The sequence below is a fragment of the Oryx dammah genome, unplaced genomic scaffold (genome assembly GCF_014754425.2).
Source record: "Oryx dammah isolate SB20612 unplaced genomic scaffold, SCBI_Odam_1.1 HiC_scaffold_11232, whole genome shotgun sequence".
NCBI lineage: Eukaryota > Metazoa > Chordata > Mammalia > Artiodactyla > Bovidae > Oryx > Oryx dammah.
In genome coordinates this window covers 2605482-2630251 of record NW_024080625.1, presented here as the reverse complement: position 1 = coordinate 2630251, position 24770 = coordinate 2605482, and the positions used below count along the sequence as shown (strand labels likewise).

At 40.0% G+C, this 24770-nt stretch overlaps 1 protein-coding gene across 2 annotated transcripts in view; it reads left to right on the top strand.

The window, feature by feature from the left end:
- The window catches only part of LOC120861332 (PC-esterase domain-containing protein 1B), a 201306-nt gene extending 185111 nt beyond the window's left edge, over positions 1-16195 (top strand). Inside the window, exons 6-8 of one of the 2 annotated variants that reach the window (XR_005720522.1) lie at positions 3763-3883; positions 7588-7719; positions 15780-16195. The gene's annotated coding sequence lies outside the window, so the exon portion shown is untranslated. The remainder of the gene's footprint in view (positions 1-3762; positions 3884-7587; positions 7720-15779) is intronic. The other variant, XR_005720523.1, reaches the window with a different exon arrangement.
- Positions 16196-24770: the final 8575 nt, after the last annotated feature.

The following is a 24770-nucleotide window of genomic DNA, read 5'->3' as shown; positions in this document are numbered from 1 at the left end:
TGGCCACTGCTGAGTTTTCCAAATTTGCTGACATATTGAGTGCAGCACTTTCAAAGCATCATCTTTCAGGATTTGAAATAGCTCAACTGGAATTCCATCACCTCCTCTAGCTTTGTTTGTAGTGATACTTCCTAAGACCCACTTGACTTCACATTCCAGGATTTCTGGCTCTAGGTGAGTGATCACACCATCGTGATTATCTGGGTCATGAAGATCTTTTTTGTACAGTTCTGTGTGTTCTCGCCACCTCTTCTTAATATCTTCTGCTTCTGTCAGGTCCATACCATTTCTGTTCTTTATTGTGCTGATCTTTGCATGAAATATTCCCTTGGTATCTCTAATTTTCTTGAAGAGATCTCTAGTCTGTCACATCACACACCAAAAAACCTTTCTAAAATGTCTTTACCATTTCTTTACATTTCTCTCCTGCCATAGCTAATGTGTCTCTCTCCATCTTTTCTCCCCACATCAGCTCACCCCTCTCCTCCCCCACAACATTCTCCTGAACCTTCTCCACATAAGCTGGGGAGTTCAGTTGACCCTCTTCTCATTGTCTGTATCAGAGATGGCTCTCCCTGGGGCCTCCCTCAGTGGCTTAGTGCTCTGAGATTGGGTAAATAGTAAGTTGGGGGCTTCCCAGGTGGCCCTACTGGTAAAAAACCCACCTGCCATTGCAACAGATGTAAGAGATATGGATTTGATCTCTGGGTCAGGAAGATCCCCTGGAGGAGAGCATGGCAACCCACTCCAGTATTCTTGCCTGCTGCTGCTGCTAAGTCGCTTCAGTCGTGTCCAACTCTGTGTGACCCCAGAGATGGCAGCCCACCAGGCTCCCCCATCCCTGGCATTCTCCAGGCAAGAACACTGGAGTGGGTTGTCATTTCCTTCTCCAGTGCGTGAACGTGAAAAGTGAAAGTGAAGTCGCTCAGTTGTGTCCGACTCTTAGCCACCTGATGGAATGAAGACTGCCAGGCTCTTCTCTCCGTGAGATTTTCCAGGCAAGAGTACAGGAGTGGGGTGCCATTGCCTTCTCCGATTCTTGCCTAGAGAAACCCATGAACAGAGGAGCCTGGAGGGGTACAGTCCATAGAGTCACAAAGAGTCACACAACTAAAACGACTTAGCATGCACACAAACAGTAAGTTGGTCATGGCAGTTTAGTTAAGTCTGAGGCAGCTGAGTTACCCACTAAGAAGAGAGTATTCACCTGCTCAAAATAAGGCCATCAGCAGGAGATCTGCTGCTTACTTTTCCCCTTTCAAATTAAAGCAGTTGATCACCTTGGTTCTTGTCAGATGCAGCCCTTGCAGTCCACACCTGGTGTATATAGGTGTTTGTTTTGCATTTAACAGAACTGAAAGGACTCCTGTTTCATTTTCTTGTAACCACAGAATTTAAATATCTGTGGTTTGGCTTGTGGGCTCACTACTGGAAGGTAGTAAGCATTGCCATTTCCAGATAGATAAAAGAAATTAGAATAGTGCCTAGGACATAACAGGAATTTTAAAAGTGTGTGTTGATAAGGCAGATAGATTATATGATTGTGCTCATTTACTAAGGCTGCCATAACAAAGTACTACAGATGGACTGGTTTAAACAATAGAAACTTTTTTCCCCACAATTGTAGAGGCTGTAAGCCTGAGATCAAGGTATCACAGGAGTAATTTCTTCTAAGGCCTCCCCACTGGGTGTATAGATAGTCATCTTCACATGCTCTTCCTTCTATGTAAATCTGTGTCCTTATTTCATCTTCTTAAAGGGATGCCAGTCAGATTAGGACTCACCCAATTCCTTTCTTTCAATTTAATTACCTCTTTAAAGATCTTATCTCCAAATAAAATCACATTCTAAGGTATTTGGGGTTAAGACTTCAGCATGAGAATTTTGGAGGAAACAAAATTCAGCCCATAATCCAAAGCCGTACTTTATCTCATGCAATTTAGTCATGTACGGATGTGAGAGTTGGACCATAAAGAGGGCTGAGTGCCGAAGAATTGATGCTTTTGAACCGTGGTGTTAGAGAAGACTCTTGAGAGTCCCTTGGACTGCCAGGAGATGCAACCAGTCCATCCTAAAGGAAATCAATCCTGAACATTGGATTGACTAATGCTGGAAAGACTAAGTTGGAAGGACTAATGCTGAAGCTGAAACTCCAATACTTTCGCCACCTGATGCGAAGAACTGACTCACTAGAAAAGACCCTGATGCTGGGAAAGATTGAAGGCGGGAAGAGAAGGGCATGACAGAGGATGAGATGGTTGGATGGTATCACTGACTCGATGGACATGAGTCTGAGCAAGCTCTGGGAGATGGTGAAGGACAGGGAAGCCTGGCATACTGCAGTCCATGGGGTCACAAAGAGTCGGACACGACTGAGCGACTGAACAATAACAGAACAGAAAACAGCACAAATATTTACATGATTAACTTTATTGTTGATAGTGGCGGGACAGAATTAGGTTACAGGGTTCCTGGCACCCTAATCTGTGTCTACTGGCACTGTCTTTCCATCATGCTGGGATTACAGCATAATTGTTAGATGAATAGGCTGTGTAGTCATATAGACCTGAGTCTTTTAATTCTGGACCTGCTACCTATTAGCTACTTGACCTTGGATCAGTTCCTTAACATTTCTTAGTTCAGTTTCTGTATCAGTATGCCGGGGCTTCCTTGGTGGCCAGATGGTCAGATGGTAAGGAGTCTGCTTGCAATGCAGGAGACCTGGGTTTGATCCCTAGGTCAGGAATATCCCCTGGAGAAGGGAATAGCAACCCACTCCTGTATTCTTGCCTGGAGAATTCCATGGACAGAGGAGTCTGGCAGACTGCAGTCCATGGGGTCACAAAGAGTCAGATGCTACTAACACTTTTCACTTTCACTTTTCATGCTGGGATAATAGAACCTTCTTTACTGAGAGGGATGAGGATTCAAAGACATGATGATGTATCTTGTCAGAGAGGAAAACCTTTTCCTTTACTCTCTTAGGTTTACTGCCGGGGGCTGTCCAATATCAAACTAATGAAAAGTAGATTAAAAGGAGAAAAGACAATTTTTTATTAATATTTACATGAGTTCACAGACAAGAAGTGAAACTCAAAGAATTGGTTAGACTTGGGGTATTATACACCCATTTTAACAAAGGAAAGGAAATTTGAGCTTCAGGGGATGATAAACTGTGGGGAAATAACTAGGAGATATATGGGGGAACTAATGGAAGATAAGGGGTGTTTTAATAAGGTCTGTCTATGCAGACTCATCTCGATGTTACTCTCCATCTCCAGAGATAGTCACTCTTCCCTTCTTGGTGGGGGAGGACACCTTCGTAAAGGGCAATTGGTGCCCTGCTTTCAGGCAGACAAGGGAGAACAGAGTAGTCTTTCCATATCTGCTGCATCTCAGTTGCTTTCAGCTCAAAGTAATCCTTATACCAAACTGGCATTTTCTGATCCCCTTCGATGAAAAGTGCTTAGCACCAGATCTGGTCACAGTAAGTGCTGGATAATCAACTGTTATTAGAGCAAAATATATCCTTCCACTGTAGTCCTGGAGCCCAGCCATAGCAGCATGGAAAGGGAATGTCAACTTTAAAAAAATGCACAATGTGAGAGTTGCAAGTTAAGTTTCATTTGAGGCAAAATGAGGACTGCAGTCCGGGAGACAGCATCTCAGATAGCCCTGAGAAACTGCTTCCCCAGGCTGTAGTCCTCATTTTGCCCCAAATAAAGATTAACTCGCAATTCTCACATTGCAATTTCCTTTAAGTCAACAGTTATAGCAACTGACGAAGGAACCCAGAATGGACTTCCCTTCACCTGAACTCTGAGGAACTAGAGCCCTGGCACCATCTGCCCATCTGCCTCCTTGGACAGTCCAGACAAATTGGGTAAGTATCTCCTGGTTCTCAGATCTCCCGTATTGGTTGATGATCCTGAGTTTTACTTGGTAGTGGAGCAGATAACCTGCCCTCTCTCAGCTGACAGATACTGCAGGGGGCCCAGTTGAAAGATACTGGGGCATACCCACTCAGTGTGTAGACACTAGGTGGGGCTCAGTTGAAAGATACTGAGGAATACATGACCAGTTGGAAATGAAAGACACTTTGAGCGGGTGCTGGTTGAAAGATACTAGGAGAATACCACCCCCACCCCCCATCCAGGGGAAAGAAGCTGGGTGGGGCTTGGCTAAGGAATACCCACTCCATTAAAATATACTGGTCGGGGCTGGTTGAAAGATACCAGGGTTTGCTTAGCTCTAGGAGACTGACTTGTCGGTGCTGAAAGGTTACTTAAGAGGCTGATCTGACGCTTTTACAAGGGACATCAGAAAGCCAGCCTCTTAACTAAAACCTCAGCCAGGGTTATGTATATACAAAACTTATACTTGCAAGTACTTACTTACTTGGGGAAATGATACTAAAAGAGATCCCAACAAAAAATGACCAAATTGTAGTTCTTTTGATATTCCAAAATTAGTATTTACGGGCACACAGTTAGAAAAAGCTGGCCATAAGGTCAAACAGAGTGAATGGAATACTTACTTTGATTGGTATCTAGAAGCTTCTCTTAAAACTGTAGAACAAAAAAAGGCTGCTAACAGTCTGTCACTGATTCTGTCTCTCCCTCTCTTATTTTCTTCAGTCTGAATTGCTTGGCCAGATGCTGCCTCTCTCTTTTTTATCTCTTCCAACTCTTCTACCTCCTGCTGCTCCCCTGGCCCCAGAAAAGGAGGATTAAAACAAAACAAAAACTTTGAAGCAATATTCTGACTTGACACCTAAGTCATTCTCTAACTGCCAAAATGATCCTTTGCTTAAGTCTGCCTCTTCAGTTCAGCTCAGTCGCTTGGTTGTGTCCGAATCTTTGCAACCCCATGGACTACCACACGCCAGGCCTTCCTGTCCATCACCAACTCCCAGAGTCCACTCAAACTCATGTCCATTGAGCTGATGATGCCATCCGACCATCTCATCCTCGGTCCTCCCTGTCTCCTACCGCCTTCAATCTTTCCCAGCATCAGGGTCTTTTCAAATGAGTCAGTTCTTCACATCATGTGGCCAAAGTATTGGAGTTTCAGCTTCAACATCAGTCCTTCCAATGAACACCCAGGACTGATCTCCTTTAAGATGGACTGGTTGGATCTCCTTGCAATCCAAGGGACTCTCAAGAGTCTTCTCCAACAACACAGTTCAAAAGCATCAATTCTTCAGTGTTCAGCTTTCTTTATAGTCTAATTCTCACATCCATACATGATTACTGGAAAAACCACAGACAGACCTTTGTTGGCAAAGTAATGTCTCTGCTTTTTAATATGCTGTCTAGGTTGGTCATAACTTTCCTTCCATGGAGTAAGTGTCTTTTAATTTCATGGCTGCAATCACCATCTGCAGTGATTTTGGAGCCCCCAAAAATAGTCTTATACTGTTTCCACTGTTTCCCCATCTATTTGCCATGAAGTGATGGGACTGGATGCCATGATCTTAGTTTTCTAAATGTTGAGCTTTAAGCCAACTTTTTCACTCTCCTCTTTCACTTTCATCAAGAGGCTCTTTAGTTCTTCTTCACTTTCTGCCATAAGGGTGGTGTCATCTGCATATCTGAGGTTATTGATATTTCTTCTGGCAATCATGATTCCAGCTTGTGCTTCATCCAGCCCAGCGTTTCCTATGATGTACTCTGCATATAAGTTAAATAAGCATGGTGATGATATACAGCCTTGACGTACTCCTTTTCCTATTTGGAACCAGTCTGTTGTTCCAGGTCCAATTCTAACAGTTGCTTCTTAACCTGCATACATGTTTCTCAAGAGACAGGTCAGGTGGTCTGGTATTACCATCTCTTTCAGAATTTTCCACGGTTTGTTGTGATCCACACAGTCAAAGGCTTTGGTGTAGTCAATAAAGCAGTAGATGTTTTTCTGGAACTCTCTTGCTTTTTCGATGACCCAGCAGATGTTGGCAATTTAATCTCTGGTTCCCCTGCCTTTTCTAAATCCAGCTTGAACATCTGGAAGTTCACAGTTCACATATTGTTGAAGCCTGGCTTGGAGAATTTTGAGCATTACTTTACTAGCATGTGAGATGAGTGCAATTGTGCAGTAGAGCATTCTTTGGCATTGCCTTTCTTTGAGACTGGAATGAAAACTGACCTTTTCCAATCCTGTGGCCGCTGTTGAGTTTTCCAAATTTGCTGACATATTGAGTGCAGCGCTTTCACAACATCATCTTTTAAGATTTGAAATAGCTCAACTAGAATTCCATCACCTCCACTAGTCTGCCTCTTAGAAGGCTTAGATGAGGATTTGGCTACTCTAGTCAAAAGAAAAAAAAAAAACAATCTATGTTGATCTGTGTTACACACTAATGCTTGTTACACTGGCTGACCAACTTTTCAGAACCATTAACAGAAAGAAAAGAGGGTATCTATAAAAGTTATGAACCTTTAATTGCACCAATATAAGTGCACAGTGCCAGTCAAAGGTTAACCAACCCCCAACCAGTTTCAGTTCAGTTCAGTCACTCAGTCATGTCTGACTCTTTGCAACCCCATGAACTACAGCACACCAGGCCTCCCTGTCCATCACCAGCTCCAGGAGTGCACCCAAACCCATGTCCATTGTGTCAGTGATGCCATCCAACCATCTCATCCTCGGTCGTCCTCTTCTCCTTTTGCCCTCAATCTTTTCCAGCATCAGGGTCTTTTCAAATGAGTCAGCTCTTCATATTCAGGTGGCCAAAATATTGGAGTTTCAGCTTCAACATCAGTCTTCCAATGAACACCCAGGACTGATCTCCTTTTTTTTTTCAAGCTAACTTTCTCTACTGATTGGAACCAGTTTAATTCCAACCAGTAGAGAAAGTTAGCTTGAAAAAAAATAATATATATATATATAAGTATGTGTATATACTAAGGGACTATGGGCTTCCCAAGTGGCTCAAGTGATAAAGAATCCAACTGCCAATTCAGGAGATGTGGGTTTGATACCTGGGGCGGAAAGATGCCCTGGAGGAGGAAATGGCGACCCACTCCAGTATTCTTACCTAGGAAATCCCATGGACAGAAGAGTCTGGTGGGCTTCAGTCCATAAGATCTTGAAGAGTCAGACAGCATTGAGCACGGGCACACAGCCACACACACATGCCTAAAGGAATAAGTCCAACTGAGAAGAACTTGATCACTTATCTTACCTATGAGTTGGGCATGTGTTCTCAGTCATGTCCCACTTTTTGCGACCCCATGGACTGCAATCCACCAGACCTCCTCTGTCCATGGAATTTTCCAGGGAAGAATACTGGAATGGGTTGCCATTTCCTTCTCCAGGGGAGGGATTGAACCCACATCTCTTGCATCTCCTGCATTGGCGTGCATATTCTTTATCACTGTGCCATCCAGACCATCTCTAATTCTTAAAACTGAAAAAAACAAAACTCAACAGGGAAAGCATTTTAAAATCTTTCTTATAAGTTAGTGAGTTTTATATTAAGATATCTAATTCAAAATTAAGTTTTAAAAATAAAGGTAGCTCTCTTGTTGTGTCTGTCTGAATATATGTATGTCTCAGTATGTGTCTTTCTTTGTCTTTCTGTTGCAGGATGGAGGACACCTTCCAGGGCCCAGAAGTAGGCTCTCATCTAACACCCAGAAATGAATTATCTGAAGAGACAAATGAGCTGACAAAGAAAGAGATTTTATTGGAAAGGGTGCCCTGGTAGAGAGCAGTAGGGTAAGGGAACCCAGGAGAACTGCTCTGCCTCATGGCTCACAGTCTCAGGTTTGATGATAATGGAATTAGTTTCTGGATTTTCTTTGGTCAATCATTCTGACTCAAGAGTCCTTCAGAGTGGCACATGAATTGCTCAGCCAAGATGGATGCCAGCAAGAAGGATTCTGGGAGGCGGTCAGACACGTGGTGTCTCCTTTTGACCTTTCCTGAACTCTTCTGGCTGGTGGTGACTTATCAGTTCCATATTCCTTACTAGGATCTCCTGTGATAAAATAACTCACGCAAATGGTTATTATGGTGCCTGGCCACGGTGGGCAGTTTTAGTTAGTGTGCTTCCCCTAACATTTGGTTAGTATTGCCAAGGTTAATTTGTAAATGAGCTCAAATTTATTGGCCTAGAAAAAAGTAAGCACTTACAAATCAAACAATTTTAAACACAAGAAAATTTAGCTGAAAAAATATAAGAAAATTGTAAATACAAGAAAAATTGGGCTTCCCTTGTGGCTCAGCTGGTAAACAATCTGCCTACAATGCGAGAGACCTGGGTTCGATCCCTGGGTTGGAAGATTCCTTGGAGAAGGGAAAGGCTACCCACTCCAGTATTTGGCCTGGAGAATTCCCTGGACTGTATAGTCCATGGGGTCTCAAAGAGTCAGACACGACTGAGCGACTTTCACTTCACTTCAAGCTGAAAAACCCAGGGAGGAACACACCGAGACACACAGTAATCAAACTGACAAAAAATAAAGACAGAGGTAAAATATTAAAAGCAACAAGGAAGAACCGACAAATAACATATAAGGGGACTTCCATCAGGCTATCAGCTGATATCTCAGCAGAAACTCTACAAGCCAGAAGGGAATGGCACGATATATTTAAAGTCATGAAAGGGAAGAACCTACAACCAAGAATACTCTACCCAGCAAGACTCTCCTTCAGATTTGATGGAGAAATCAAGTTTTCCAGATAAACAAAAGTTAAGAGAATTTAGCACCACCAAATCAGCTGTACAACAAATGTTAAAGGAACTTCTCTAGACAGGAAACACAAAAGATGGAAAAGACCTACAGAAAATAAACCCAAAACAATTAAGAAAACTGTAATAGGATCAGTTCAGTTCAGTTCAGTCGCTCAGTTGTGTCCGATCTTGCGACCCCATGAATCACAGCACGCCAGGCCTCCCTGTCCATCACCAACACCTGGAGTTTACCCAAACTCATGTCCATCGAGTCAGTGATGCCTTCCAGCCATCTCATCCTCTGTTGTCCCCTTCTCCTCCTGCCCCCAACCCCTCTCAGCATCAGAGTCTTTTCCAATGAGTCAGTTCTTTGCATGAGGTGGGCAAAGTATTGGAGTTTCAGTTTCAGCATCAGTCCATCCAATGAACACCCACTGATAATTACCAAAGGCACCAACCAAAAGACATAGACTGGCTGGGGAGACGAATACGTGTGCATTTATGCAATTCCATTTACCACATCACTCTGCCTGACTCCCCAAATTGTATGCAATTATTTTATATTGTTAGGTTAATCTTTATCCCATTATGGCTTATAATCATAACTATTTTTTATTTTTTGTCTGGCTATTAATTGTAAAAACCGATAAGCATTTTTTACTATTGTGATTATGTAACTACTAATCACTTAAGACCATTGTATCATGATGGGTCAACAGAAAAATAATAGACCTCTATACCACCAAAACTAGGATCTAATAGAAAAACCTATAGTCACTTTTTGAAACCCATATGCATATCTGAATTTTTTGAAAAATACAAATGCCCGGGTATTGCTTCTTTTTCTCCAGAGCTCTAATGAGCAACCAAGTTTAAAAACAACTGGTCTATATGATGATATTTTCCTTTTATCCAGCTTGTTTCACTTTCCTGTTTCATAGTCAGTGCTCCCATTTCATTTAGTTCATGTTTTTCAATTTCTCCATCTCTTCTTTTTTTTATGTTCTTTCTCAAGCCTTTATCAAGAATAGTAAAAAAGCTTTTATATACATATATGTAAAGTATGTATATAATGTATATTTTAGAAAAAACTGAATTTTTGCCTAGCTGAAAAATCTATGACATTTTGATCCCACTTGTTTGACTAAGTATTAATAGAATGCTAGATTTCTACTTAAAAGAAAATAGATATGCAACAAGCAACAAAGGTTTACTTTACAGCTTAGGGAACTATAGTCAATATCTTGTAATAACCTATAATGGAAAATAATTTGAAAAAATAATATATGTGTATATGTATAGCTGAATTGGGTCTTCCCAGGTAGCTCAGATGGTAAAGAATCTGCCTGCAATGTGGGAGACCTGGGTTCAATCCCTGGGTCAGGAAGATCCCCTGGAGAAGGGCATGGCAACCCACTCCAGTATTCTGGCCTGGAGAATTCCACGGACGGGGGAGCCTGGTGGGCTACAGTTCATGGAGTTGCAAAGAGTTGGACACGACTGAAGCGACTAACACGCACACACATAAGTAAATCACCTTGCTATATACATGAAACATCACAAGTCAACTATACTTCAGTAAAATAAATGTGTATTAAGAAAAAATAAAAAATCTTTACAAAAAAAAGACAATTAAGCTAAATAAGTTTCAGTTTTACATAAACTGAAAAATATCCAATATTAAATTAGTTCCTGGTATTAATGTTAGTCAATCTAATATAAACATGTTTTAAAGTCATCAATATAATAATCCATTATAATACTTTAATTGTGCCTAGGTTTAGCATAGTTAAATAAAATCTTATTATAGCTATTGCAATTTTGTTAGCAAGGAAAGAAATTCAATGTAAAGAAACTTTTAAGGAAAGAAAATGTAAATAAAATAAAAGCTTTAAATAACTTCTACTAAAAAATAATTATGCTTTAAATATTTCTACCTATTTAGTCTCTCTAAATTTTGCTAAATTAAATTTCTAGGGCTGTGCTAAATTAAGTAAAGGAAGTTTATTGAACATCTAGGTCACTCCCAAATAAAATAAGATACAAAACATTAATTACTATATACTGGCTTCCTCTTACAGAAAAGCTGAAGATATTTCAACTATTAATAAATATGTTTGGTGCCATCCTAAGATGTTCTCTGTAAGAAAGCAAATTTTTTTTAAACTATCACTGGTATTTATGCTCACCAAGCTACAAAATGCTAATATAAAAGTCAGTTCACGGTTCCTTAAGTAAAGTAGGATTTGTGTTTTCAGTAAAGAAGGTGTGAGGAGTGGCATTGCATTTTATTTTAAAAGAAGGAAATAGATCTGAGTTACAGGTGACCGTTTTTGGATGGGCAGATTGAGTAATGGTTACAAAGAGGTTTGTGGAAAGTGGACCCTGAAAAAAAAATTTGTGCATGGTACAAGTTTTCTTAAAATGTGTAACTGCCTTTAATATCAGATTTTAATTTTTTTACTTTTAAGCTATCTGCTCCGTATATACCTTTGAAATCTCTTATTGTTACTTTGGCTAAGTAAATAACTATTGTTTTACTGTAACCTATGATCTTATCTGACTAATTGTTCTAAATCCTTTTAATATTCTTTGACAAAATTTCCTAAATAAAATTCTAATGAAGTCTTTTTGACCTCTAGCTAACTTTGGGATGCTTCAAAGTGCTCCTGAAACATCCCAATGAGAGATGGTAGACTAATTAGGTTCATCTGCTATGTTAAATTACATGGGAAGTATTGTCAAATGAGTAATAAATCTTCTCAGATTTATATTGCAATATTGTATATTAAATGTTATTAATATAAATATTCTAAAATTTATATGGAGTTCCTAAAATGCTGACATATCCTGGTAAAATGTTATCAGTCATAATTCTAGTTATTATCTGCAAGTGTTGTATAGCACAGCAGTAACCAAGTTACTTTGTATTGTAATCAAATTTAAATGTGACTTAAGTCTTTTGTTGATATACAGTTATCGTTTTATTCTGACCTTTGCACAAAAACGCTTCCTCTTCAAAAAGATTAATAAAAAACTTTTAAATAAATGTAAGTTTTTAACTTTCAGACCATAATGCTGAACTGGGTAGGAAACTTCAAAATCGTAATGAGAAACCTGATGGCTTCATAAACTGTTAACAAAAAGTTAGTTAACAAAAGGACTGAGTACACTGGTAAAAGTGGTTATAATTTTTATTGTTTCTGTCTAAAAAATTACTGGGTTGAATGTGTGTTTTCCAGATGTAAGGAAAACCTTCCCCTCAAATTAATTGTGACTTATAGTAATTTGGTAATCATACTTGTGTAAGCAAAATTAAGACATTAATCTTTTTTCTCTATCTGGTCCCTCCAAAGATTGTAAACTCTTAGGTTTTCAGCAACTTTCTCAGATAAATTAGGAAAGCTACCTCACCAACAGGTACAAAAACCTCAAGGTATTTTTGAGGACCTTGTAAAGGGAGGAATTCACCTAGATCTGTAGGTAAAACTGTAATAAGCCCTTGGTGTATGCTTCCTAGTCTTAAGAGTTTGTTTTTTTTTTCAGCTTCAATTTAAAACTCCTTATTAAAAATGTTAATACAGTGAAAGCCTATATGATCAATTATATTTATATAGATTATCAGGTCAATTTTTTTTCTTAAACCAAACTTATTTTGCAACAAATTAGTCTTAACTTGTTGAATATATTTGGTAAAAATAAGGGTAATTTAAAAAAAAGATTGTTTCAGTAAATGTTAAATTCCAGTTTTGTTAATGAAGGTCTGTATTTACTGACTCACTTCCCAGATAGTTCCTTGCTATTATGCTATATTAATTTAAAGTTAATTAAATTACTTGAAAAAAAAAAAAACACTTTTGTTTCTAAAGCTTGTGTCAATAACCTCTGTATAAAATTCAGATGCCCATGAGCTGCAAATAGGAAATTATATATACCCAAAGGGGCTGTCTCCTACCTAGATAAAAACACTTTTTGTCAGGTTCTCTTAACTAGCTCATGCACAATAAAACTGAAGGGACCTTGACTCTTGAATTAATTCTCACTTCTAAAGGCCACTACACCAGACTGGTCTATAAAGAGAACTGCTGATCTCAAACTCACCTTAAAATAATGCTCAAAGAAAGCTACACCTGCACCAGAATAGAGGAAGAAAAAAAAAAAGACATCAAAAGTAAGCACCTTACCCAAAATGCTGAACCTGATTTGTATGATCACTCATAATGTTTTGTTAACTTCTTAGACCTCTGCATATAAATCAGATGTTTTTCTATCATGGACATGATCCTATGCTAGTTTTAAAAACCAACCCAATTATTGGTTTGTGGCCAATTACCTGCATCTAGTACCTCTAGATTACCTTTGTGGATGTCTCCACTCCAAGGCTGTAATTAAATCACCCTTAAAAAATTATTTTACAAAAAGCTCAGTCCTGTTCAGGTGACTCTTAATATTATTAGGTGGAATCCTCTCACCTGGCCAATTAATACCTGCTCTGACTCTGGCCATAATATGAATTTTCTTCTAAGTAACTCAAGCTCAATAAAAGCAACAAGCAAAAATTCAGTCAAAAAGATAAAACCTCTCACAATTACATAGAAGTTTAAAAAAAAATGTTCTGGATTGCACATTTATAGAATAGATTTATGTAGTTAACACCAGGCTATGGTCATTTAAAATTTAAGGCTTCTTTTATCTTGGGAACAATTAAATTATGCTAAGAATAACTGGCCTAGCACACTAAAAAATTGGGCTAGAAGCTTTATAAACAGTGCCAGTATATAACTTCCCACTGGATTAAGTCAAATAACCGAAGAATATACTGCGTTACACCTAATGAAAGTTTTTAGCTTAATTCTTACTTATAACTTTAATAAAACTGCTAGCTATACTATTTGTACTTTGCCTATTTTTCATGAATGTTGTTTCTTTCATTGCCAAATGTGTAACTAAATCTCCAGTGAAAATAATGATGACTAGCCAATTTAAAGCAGTTAATCAAATATACTGTTCTGTATGCAATCAATGGATGTAATAATATAACTCTAAATATAAAAAGATAAAGCAAAAGGGAATTTTTTCCTAGACTGTGTTAAAAGACAGGTCCAAATATCTTTGACTATAAAAGCCTAGTCCAGTAACAAACATTAAGTGGTTTCTCAGTGAAACCTTTGCCAAACCCAAAAATGAGCCTTCCCAGCACTATAGGATAAAATGGTTGTAAAATACCTCCCGAAGTATGGTCAAATTTATGACCATGAGGGGGCCCTGTCAACTACAAATTGGCACTTGCCATGGGTGCTTACCATCTACCTCTACAAGGATTAAATCATGTGCTGCTGCAGCTGCTGACCTTCAATACCCCCTGAAGGAGTTCAGGGTGGAAAGTAGAAATGAAGCACTCTGTGCTCAGAAAAAAAACCTGGCAGAACAGGTCTTCAGATAATTAGATATTCTCAGAAGCTGATTTTATGAGCTCAATTCTTATATCTTCTCATATCTAAAAAAGCACTAAAATCCTTCATGGTGATGACTATTCCTCATGACTAGCAGAAGCTTCACAAGATGAGCAGAAATTTCTACCAAAAAAATATATATATGTGCTGGATTGCATGTATTCCCCATTTACCAAAATCACATATATACTGTCTGTCCCCCTTGCCTCTTTGGAGCAGTTTCTCAGAGCTATCTGAGGTGCTGTCTCCCAGACTACAGTCTTCATTTTGCCCCAGATAAAACTTAACTCACATCTGTCACGTTGTGCATCTTTAAGTCAACAGAGACACAGCAATTCTTTTTTCCCCTCCAGTGTTTCTACCTAAGCTCTCCTGCAAACAAGATTTCCCACACATCAGACACATTTGATCCACCCTGAGCACTCACTCAAGTCTACATTCCTTTGCCACAGTGCTGGTTCAGGTTCATACAGCATAGACTGCCCTCTGTTCATCTCCTCACCAGCCTCCCAGATGGAACACCAGAGAAATTTCACAATTCTCCATGTGTTCCCCACTGCCTTCAGGGTAAAGTTCAAATGCAAAGCCCAACACCATCTGCTCTGCACCTAACTGTTCAGTCTGATTCCCCTCTTCCCTCAGCTCACCAATGAACTAATAGTGATCACTGACTCAGGGTGCTTTCTCCTGCCTTTGAGTCAGGGATATCATTGCATGAAGCTTCTCTCTCCACCTTACTCACTCAAACATTGCCTGCTGTTGGTAATACTTCTTAGCTATCCTACAGCCATCGTTTCCCATTCTGGCTGACTGAGGTGTCCCTCTGTGCCCCCTCTCCACTACAGCATTATAATTGTGCATTTTCTTCCTTGACTCTGCCTTTAAGTCTGGAGGTCTTTGAAGAAGGGATCACACTGCGTTCATCTCAGATTCCTAGTGCCCAGCACAGGCCTGGCACAATTGAGGAGGCTTTCCTTAAATCCCTATTGAATCAGTGATGTCTGTCAATGGTGACACTGGAAACCAATGATAATTTAAAAGCCTCATCTCTGCTCTGAAGTTCAGGGCTTCTGTAAAGAGTATATGAGGGGAAGACGAGGTGACTGGCATTGATTTTGCAAAAACATGTGGGTGAAAGGAATGGTTGTAATGTAATGAAATAGCCTTCATACGTTTCCTTGTGGAAGATATATGTTAATTTCCCAAATGTATGAGCATCTGTGTATTTTCATGGGGAATACACAGTGCCTTTTCTAACACTGAGATGCTTGAAATGGGGTTATTTCCCTTTCAAATGAAAACCAATTAAATAAATTATATTTTTTTCCTTTGGTGCTTACTAAGTGTGGGAGTTGTCTCCAAACATTACTAAATGTTCTAATTTAGTCATACATGGGCTGGAAGAATGTAGTATAATTGCTAAGTCCAGAGTAAGTTGTTCTAAATATTTTATCTTGTTCAGCATATGCTGTTTTTAAAAAAACCCTCAAACTATAACTGTCAACATTCAATTCACAAAAAGTAAACAACAGCTGAGTATAATGGGATGATAAAGAATCTCTCCATAATTCCCACCATATGGCAAAGACTAGGTCCATTTTGATCACGTTTATCAACTGAGTTATTTTCTCTCTGAATTCTTCCTATAGGAAAAACATCCCCAGGAAAACTAGAGGCATTTTCCTAAAGCAGACAGAAGGACATGAGAAACCGTTGTATGGTATGGCTGGATCACAGATGGGAAGAATCTAAAATTCACTATGGCAATTGAAAGGGCTGAAAAAAAATCACCTATTTCTGTAATGGCAGACATTCTAGAAGCATCACACATGAAATGAACACACATAAGTAGAAAATGCATGGATACATTTTTAGTTATCAGTTTCCATTTCTGAAACAAGCTCTCATTGGCCCAGTTCGTGATATTTCTTGTCATGATTTGGATTAATTTAAAATGCATGGACAATTAATCTGCTTCTAAGCAAGGGAAGCTGCTTGAAATTTCTTCTTCTTTTTAGTTTCTTCCCAAAGATTTTTTTTAATGTGAACTGTATTTGAAGACTTTGTTGAATTTGTTATAATATTGTTTCTGTTTTGTATTTTGGTTTTGCAGCCACTCCTTAAGTTCTCCGACTCAGGGATCGAACCCACACCCCTGCACTGGAAGGTGAAGTCTTAACCACTGGACCTCCAGGGAAGTCCTTCTTCAATTTTTAAACAAATTAGATATTTTGTATATGGGATTTTAAAGTCAAAGGTGATACAAACCATTTCTCTTCCAAGTGAAGTACTAGACAGAGAGCAAGGCATATTCTGGCTGCTGTTCCAACCAGATACTTCAAAAACTGCCTTAGAAGAGAAAAGTAGGGCCCTTCTCCAAAGACCAGGGCTTGCTTCTTGGGTGAGAGAGATAAGGAGCAGAAGGCCAGCTTGGGGATAAAGGGCTTTGTGAAAAAACACCGAGGAACAGAGCAGTCCTCTTGTTTTCCCACAAGAATGATGACAACCTATCTTAAATCCTTTTTGGAATGAGCAGCAGGGTTTGGGAGGCGGTATTGAGTGAATAAATTAATATATAATAGAACTAATTAATTAATAACCACACTTAGTCAGAGAAGAATGAACAAGAAGGTCTTGCCAAGGACCCTCAGGAGGAATAGGCAAGTTCTACATGATCCAATGGAGGGGAAGTAAAGCAATCTGGAGGCCAATGACTGCTTTCTGAACTTTAATTTTCTGGAGATTATGATCAGTATTGTGAATGTTTTGCAACTCTAAAACTCCATAAAGCGGTACTTAGTTCATTCTGTTTGTCTCCGTGAGGTGCTATTTTTAAAAAATGATGGCATTACAATTAATCAGGTTAATCTCTGAGTAAAAATAAAGGCTGTCTTTTCTGAGAGCTCTTCATCATGCCAGGCAGGGTGTCTATCCCCACACAATGACTCTTTCTGTATAGAGACTCTGTTGAGCTCAAAAGGAGCTCCAAGGAGAAACAAGATGAGTGCCAGAGAGATAGCACAATAAACAGGCATACATACCACTCAGTTATTTAAGGCTACTTGAAGGAACACAAAAGAATTCTAAGAAAACTAAGGGACTTAAGAGAAAAACTCAGGGTGTTTTGTCTGAAAAAAAATCTGTTATGTTCATTGTAATGATTCTTGATGGAAAAGATGGTGTTACCATTTCCTGAGACACAGAAAAGGAAGAGTCAGGATTCTGGAAGGAAAACATCCTTAATCATGAAAGGAGAGCCTGAGTGATGGGATGTTTGATTGGTTTCACTTCCATCAATGTCTGGGACCTGCTCAGCCCTGTCCTGGAGGAATTAAGAAAAGTAGAAAATGTGTGTAAGGTCAGGAATCACTTTAGGCATGAGAGTCCCACGAAGCACACCAAACCTAGGACAGAACAGGACAGATAGCCAAAGGGAACAGAATGGGTCTTTTCTCAAAGAAAATATAAAACACTTTGAGCTGAAGCAGTAGGGAAAGAGACTTACTGTGCTAGAAGGTAGCCCTCCTGGCTCCTCCTCTTATGAAACACAGAGTTATTTCTTCAGTGTTGAATGATGACAGCGATGAAAGAAAAATGTCTTATAAATGATTGAGAAAATGGTATGTATGTCTTGGTCTCCATCCTAAGTTATTTAATCATGAGAAATAACTGGATTTTATATAGCATAACATTATAATGACACTGGATTTGTGGTGTGACACTGCTAAAGACAGCATTCTCATCATTCTATTCATTGAACAATTTCATTAATTTTGATTCTTCCCCTTTCAGGTATTCCTTTCCATCTATTATCTTGTCTGATGGTAGTTCTGTGACAACTTGATGTCACATGGGGAGATGGTAATTATATGCCATGTCTTACTCTTTGAGTTTAACTTGACCTTTTCTTGAGACATATTCTCCCCCTTGAGTACTGGCATTTGTGTTGCAACCTAAGCAAGCTATTTTGGATTGTCCTTGATATGGAACTTCTCACAGAAAAGGTTTCCATTTGAAAAGTCAGTCCATCATTTTATTTATTAAATTAACAACATTTTTTACTGATTTATACAAGTTCTGTTCAACTATCTAGACAAAGGCACAGAACATACATGTATGTTACATGACAGATGACAGGTTCCTAGAGGATGCAACTATTATTTTCGGTTCTAGATTTATCTCTACCTTCTCTAACTTTAAGAGTCATAGTGAACTTCCTGCAGAAGGTGTGTTATTGTCTTTTCAAACTAGGATTTACCCTGACTCAGCATGTATTTAGGGGGAAAATTTGTGCATGGTAGGAAGGACGACGAACGATCTACCAAGTTTTCCCATTGGTTTTTCATAAAAGATTTCCTCATTTCACTGTCCTTAGAGAATTATTGATTCTGTGGTTTGTACTTTTTAAGGCAGATCTTTAAGCTGGTGGAATACTTGCCCTTGTCTTTTATGCCTAAGAAATAATTGATGGAACTTGTGGACTGTGCATATTTCACGTTGCCTAGTTAGATTCCTGAGGATGCTCAGTTTTCTGGTCTATGTTTTCTTTTGTTTTGTTCTGAGTGAAGGAGGTCAGCAGGGCACAGAAATCCCTTTCTTTGAGATTACTAGAAAATAAAGAATTTAGAATGAACAGCTCCAGAGAGATTTATACAGGTCCCTTAAAAAAAAATTCCACTCTGAAGGTTTGCAGGAAAAACAGGTCCAAGCAGGGAAAACAGGCAGATGAGTTTCTCAGGAAGAGTATATGTTTAGATGTGTCTTAAATGTTATGATTTTAGGGTAATCTGGCTCCACCGTAAACACAATACCACCGTATATTTTTCTACATAGTAATACTCTGGTGGAGCTCAGCAAGCTTTATAGATGTTTGCTGATTTCTGGATAGACAGAGCAGCTATTGAGTCACTTGCCCATAAATCCTTAACCCTGTCTAGGAGCAGGACAGTACGGCCCCATACAGGAGACACTTTTAGATTAAATCTTAATTAGTCCTAGTTAAGATCTGGGTGGCTCAGTGGAAAGGAATATGCCTGCAATGCAGGAGACTTGGGAGATGTGGGTTTGATTCCTGAGTCTGAAAGATCCCCTGGAGAAGGAAATGGCAACCCACTCTAGTATTCTTGCAAGGAAAATCCCATGGATAGAGGAGCCTGGCGGGCTGCAGACCATGGGGTCACAAAGAGCCTAACATGACTGACTCCCTCCATCCACTGCCCCCCACCAACACACACAAGAGAGTTAAACACCATCTTTACAATGTTTAATCACACTGTTCAAAAATTATCATACATTTGTAAATCCTAAATAAGTGAAATTTGGAATAAACTGTGATTTAATCGCTCTGTGCCACAGTTCATCACATACAGTGCTGTGGTCCTCTGATCTTGGCATATCTTGTGCAGAAATTGTTGATGGCAGCTTGACTGAGGGTGGATATAAAAAAGGTAACTCCCTGTCCCCTGTGAAACTCCCTGTGAAACTCCGGTAACTCCCTGTGAAACTGATTACATTATAGTGGGCTTCCAACCATATTCTTCTACTGAACTCTCGGTAGCTACCATATGAAATGGGCCCAAACTCTGACCTCAAATTTATGTTTATGGCTTGGACCAGACTGGCTTTCACTCTTTAAGTGTGTGAGCTCAAAAGAGTTAAACAACAGAACCCAGGGAGACAGGAAGCAGACAATTTTAACTATAGCTGTTGCCCTGAAGGGTAATGGGTGGGTGGGGTTTTATTGTGCAAGATGGGGAGCCTTCAGAGAGAAGGAAGGGCATGAACTTGTACCAAGCACTGTGTGGGGCATCATGCCAGCTCCTGACATAAACCATTCTTGGCCCTGACAGCAATCCTGAGCCACAGGCATTTCCAGGTAGGAAGGACAAATACTAAAAGTAGGTAAGTAACCTACCCAAAGCCTCCACAGCGCACAGGTGGCAGATGCTGGCCTGCAGCTCAGACCAATGTGTTTGGAAGACCATGCCTTTTCCATGATGCTCAGCTGTACCTATTCCACCTTCTGTGCTAAGGGGACACCTGCAGGGCAAAGAGACCATTTGAGTTAGGTTCTCTAGATTTGAAGAATAAGACTCAACGTGAGCATGCTCAGTTGCTAAATGGTGTCTGACTCTTTGCAACCCCGTGTACTGTAGCCTGCCCAGGCTCCTCTGTGCGTGGGATTTCCCAGGCAAGAATACTGGAGTGGGTTTCCATTTCCTTCTCCAAAGACTCAGATCACCTCAAGTCATGAAGAACATGCTATATTTAATCCTATAAAAATGAGGAAACAGTGATCTCAGCCTTATGGTCAAGTCTCAGAGAACCCCAGAAAAGCAGAACACCCAGGTTTCAGGAAGGTCTGAATAGTGTCAGAGCCAGGCTGGAGGAGACTGCAATGAGAAACTCATGGACATGCCAAGAGACTTCTGGGAGGTCAGATGATGGAGTTTCTGTGTCTTCTGGAACCTGCTGCACTTACTCTCTGCAGATTTGCTCCTCTAGGCAACTCTGATTCTCTTTCACTGTTGATTGCCTTTCCCACACTTACTCACAATATTTTCTTTTTTTTAATTTATTTTTTTATTGAAGGATAATTGCTTTACAGAATTTTGTTGTTTTCTTAAAGCATCCACGTGTCCATCGATTCTGCTTCCTCTTGAAGTCAGGCTGCTCATGGCTCCTCACAGCCTCTGCTTTACTTCAAAGCCTCCTTCTTTTACATAAGCTGAACAGTTCTCACTGCAAGCTGCCCCTCCTCTCAGTGTTTCTTAATTCTAATTCCTGGAAATTAGGTGGCTGAAGCTAACTGATTCTTGTTTGGAAAGACTTTTCATGCCAGAGTATCATGGACAGTGAACTAGGCTATATGTTTTGACCGCCCTTGAGTTAAGGTTTTAGCCTGGTCTAGTCACCAGAAGAGCTGAGGGTACACCTAGTGTCTGTAGGAGGGGATAGGGGCTTGGATAGTGGTAAAGAACCCACCTGCCAATGCAGGAGACATAAGAGACATGGGTTCAGTCCCCGGGGTTGTGAAAGATCCCCTGGAGGAGGAAATGGCAACCCAATTTAGTATTCTTGCCTGGAGAATCCCGTGGACAAAGGAGCCTTGTGGGCTATACAGTCCATAGCGTCACAAGGAGTTGGACCTGACTAAAGTGACTTAGCCTATCCTAGGGGCTTGGCTAGCAGGATGACCGACAAAAATGAAAACTGACCTCCCATCAATGTCCGGTCAGCAGCAGTAGTAAAGGTCACAAACTGGCAGTGGTACAAGATAGTAGCTTTGTAGAGTAGGGGAACGCAGCATCGGGAAGAGATGGAAAGTCTCAGGAGGGAACTGAAAGTGCTTGGGGAATGAGATGCGGACCATGAGTCATCAATAAAACATCTGCTGGGACACACAACTTCTTACAAAAGAATCACTAAAGACCGCCAGGATCACTTCTCTCCTTTCTCCTGGTTGTGAATGTCATGAAACTGTATTATCTCATTGAGAGTTGAACTCTTCTCTCACTTTTGAGCTTGGTATGGAATCTGAAAATAGGACATTTAACATGAATTTTCCTTTCACACACTTATTTTTAAAAATCATTTTAATTATATAAATAACATACAAAAGTATTCTGATTATGGAAAAAATTCCCACTTCACAAGTAGAGCCTTTACTCTCCTTTTCAAGTCTTGCTTCTTACCCAGAGAGCATTCTGGGTACCTTCCAGACCCATTTCTCTGTGTACAGAGAGTTCTATTTTATTATTTTTTATGAATGAACAGCCATATTTAGTACTTTGCAACCAAGAACCATTTAAACTGATGTAGGTAGGTGAGATTTTTCACATCTCAAACTATCTGCAACCATTTCCCCACTCACGGATACTGAATACCAACAAAACTAAACAATTAAGCAGATAATTGAAAGGCCAAAAGAATCAATTGTTGAAAGTGTAAAGAGTCCCGTGAATGATAAGACCCCTTATCTCTGGAGCAGAGACACTCCATCCATGGTTTGGCCCCTGCCTGGTTTGATGCTGTGAACTCTGTACACATTTGCCTGATAAATAGCAGCTGAATTGAATCAATATAGAGGTCAGGGTCAGCTGATGAAAATGGAACTTCCTGACCACAAAAAACTATAAAAAGTCACACTAGACAGGAAAGGGAAGACCTAAATAAGCAAATGAAAATTTTATTTGACATTCCTCTCCCCATAATTGTTGTTATTTTATTTCAGCCTCATCAGATTAAGTTTTTCAGAAAACAATAGAATCAGGAATTTAACCCTGTATAGAATTTTTCCAGTTTATAATTTAAACTGGATTTGGTAAAATTGGAAAAGAAAATCCTATATTTAAAAATAGATCTTGGAGATATAGGGATGAACAAGACAGACAAAATAGTTGCTTTTATAAACAACTAACATTCAGGTTGCTGGTGAAAATAAATAAGTAAAAATCATTTCAGATAGTGATCAATGAATGAAGAAAACGTCACATGGGGAAGGAAATGGCAACCCACTCCAGTATTCTTGCCCAGAGAATCCCATGGACAGAGGAGCCTGGCGGGCTATAGTCCTTGGGGCTGCAAACAGACCCAACTTAGCAACTGAGCATGCAAACATTTATGACACCACCCTTATGGCAGGAAGCAAAGAGGAACTGAAGAGCCTCTTGATGAAAGTGAAAGAAGAGAATGAAAAATCTGGCTTAAGACTCAACATTCAAAAAACTAAAATCATGGCATCTGGTCCCATCACTTCATGCCAAATAGATAGGGAAACAATGGAAATAGTGGGAAACTTTATTTTCTTGGGCTCCAAAATCACTGCAGATGGTGACTGCAGCCATGAAATTAAAAGGTGCTTGCTCCTTGGAAGAAAAGCTATGAACAACCTAGTCAGCATATTAAAAAGCAGAGACATTACTTTGCCAACAAAGGTCTGTCTAGTCAAAGCTATGGTTTTTCCAGTAGTCATGTATGGATGTGAGAGTTGGACTATAAAGAAAGCTGAGTGCCAAAGAATGGATGTTTTTGAACTGTGGTGTTGGAGAAGACTCTTAAGATTCCTTTGGACTGCAAGGAGATCAAACCAGTCAATCTTAAATGAAATCAGTCCTGAATTTTCACTGGAAAGTTTGATGCTGAAGCTGAAGCTCCAATACTTTGGCCATCTGATGCAAAGAACTGACTCATTGGAAAAGACCCTGATGCTGGGAAAGATTGAAAGCAGGAAGAGAAGGGGATGACAAAGGATGAGATGGTTGGATGGCATCACTGACTCAATGGACATGAGTTTGAGGAAGCTCCGAGAGCAGGTAATGGACAGGGAAGCCTGGCAAGCTGCAGTCCATGGGGTCTCAAAGAGTCAGACATGACTGAGCAACTGAACTGAACTGAGTGCACACACTAAAGGAGAGAATGCCTAGGGGCGGGTATATTTTACTTAAGGTCGGCTGGAAAGTCCTTCCTCAGGGTTACATTTAAGTTGAACCATGAATGATGAAAAAGAACCAGTCAGACTAAGACCTTCAGTGCAACTGGAAAAACCAAACATATTCTTGTAAAGCAGTTACCAAATGACTAGGGGCTATACTATGGGGTGATGGCATAATGAACGTGCAGCATCCACAGTTATGATACCAAGCAGGGCCCTGTGCGGCTCCTGGGCACAAAGCCTTTCTGTGTCCCTCATTTCTTTGATTGTTTGCCTTCATTCAGCTTCCATGACCTTTTCTGAGTTCCAATGGACATATTCAAACAGTTGTTAATTAGGGAAAGGCGTGTGGTGCAAGATCAGAGAGAAACAGTCAAGAACAGTGCTGGAGCCAAGTCCTAGTTCCCCATCAGTGAATACTCAGAACAATACCTCTGAGCTATTTTGCAGATACTGAAATCCCCTCCAGGGGGGAGAAGTTAAGGATGAGTGGTAGGCAGCCCAAAAGCATGTAGAACCCAGATCAGTTAGACCTGAAGATTGATGATACTGACTCCTACTTACCTCACCATCAACCCATCGGAAGAATGTCCACAAGCTGATCACACCCTCTTTGAACAACTATTATTGAACTTCTCACTATCTTCCCCAAGTTGGAATACATGGTTTTGAGGGCATTAGCCCACTGTGGTCCCCTTTGCCTGGCAAAGTAATAAACTTTGTCTCCTTCACCCAAAACTGTGTCTCTGAGATTCCCTACAGGACCTGAGTACAAAGAAGCCGAGCTTTCAGCAGTAGTCAGAGAGGGGAAAGCTGCCTCTGGTGTAGGGAAGGAAAAGTTCTCCTGGGCCCTCTTAGGGGCCTTAACTGGGTCTGAAAATTAACTGGCAAAGAGAGATTAACAGGAGAAAAGGTATACAAATGTATTTAGTATAAGTTTTATGGGACACAGAAGTCTTTGTAAGGAATTGAAGACCTGAGGAAAGAGCTAGACTTGAGTATTTCAGTGCTGGCTTTGAGAAGAGTGGACAGTCATGGGAGATAGGATAGGGCAAGAAGTGCGAGGTAAGTGTAGTAACTGGGGAAACTTAGCAAGGCCTGTTTGTTAGGATTCTCCTTGGCATCCTTTTGTCTTGTTCCTCTCCTCCAGGTTCAGGGAGGGGATGTCTCACATGAGAGTTTTATGCCTGTCTCAAGGAAGCAGAGT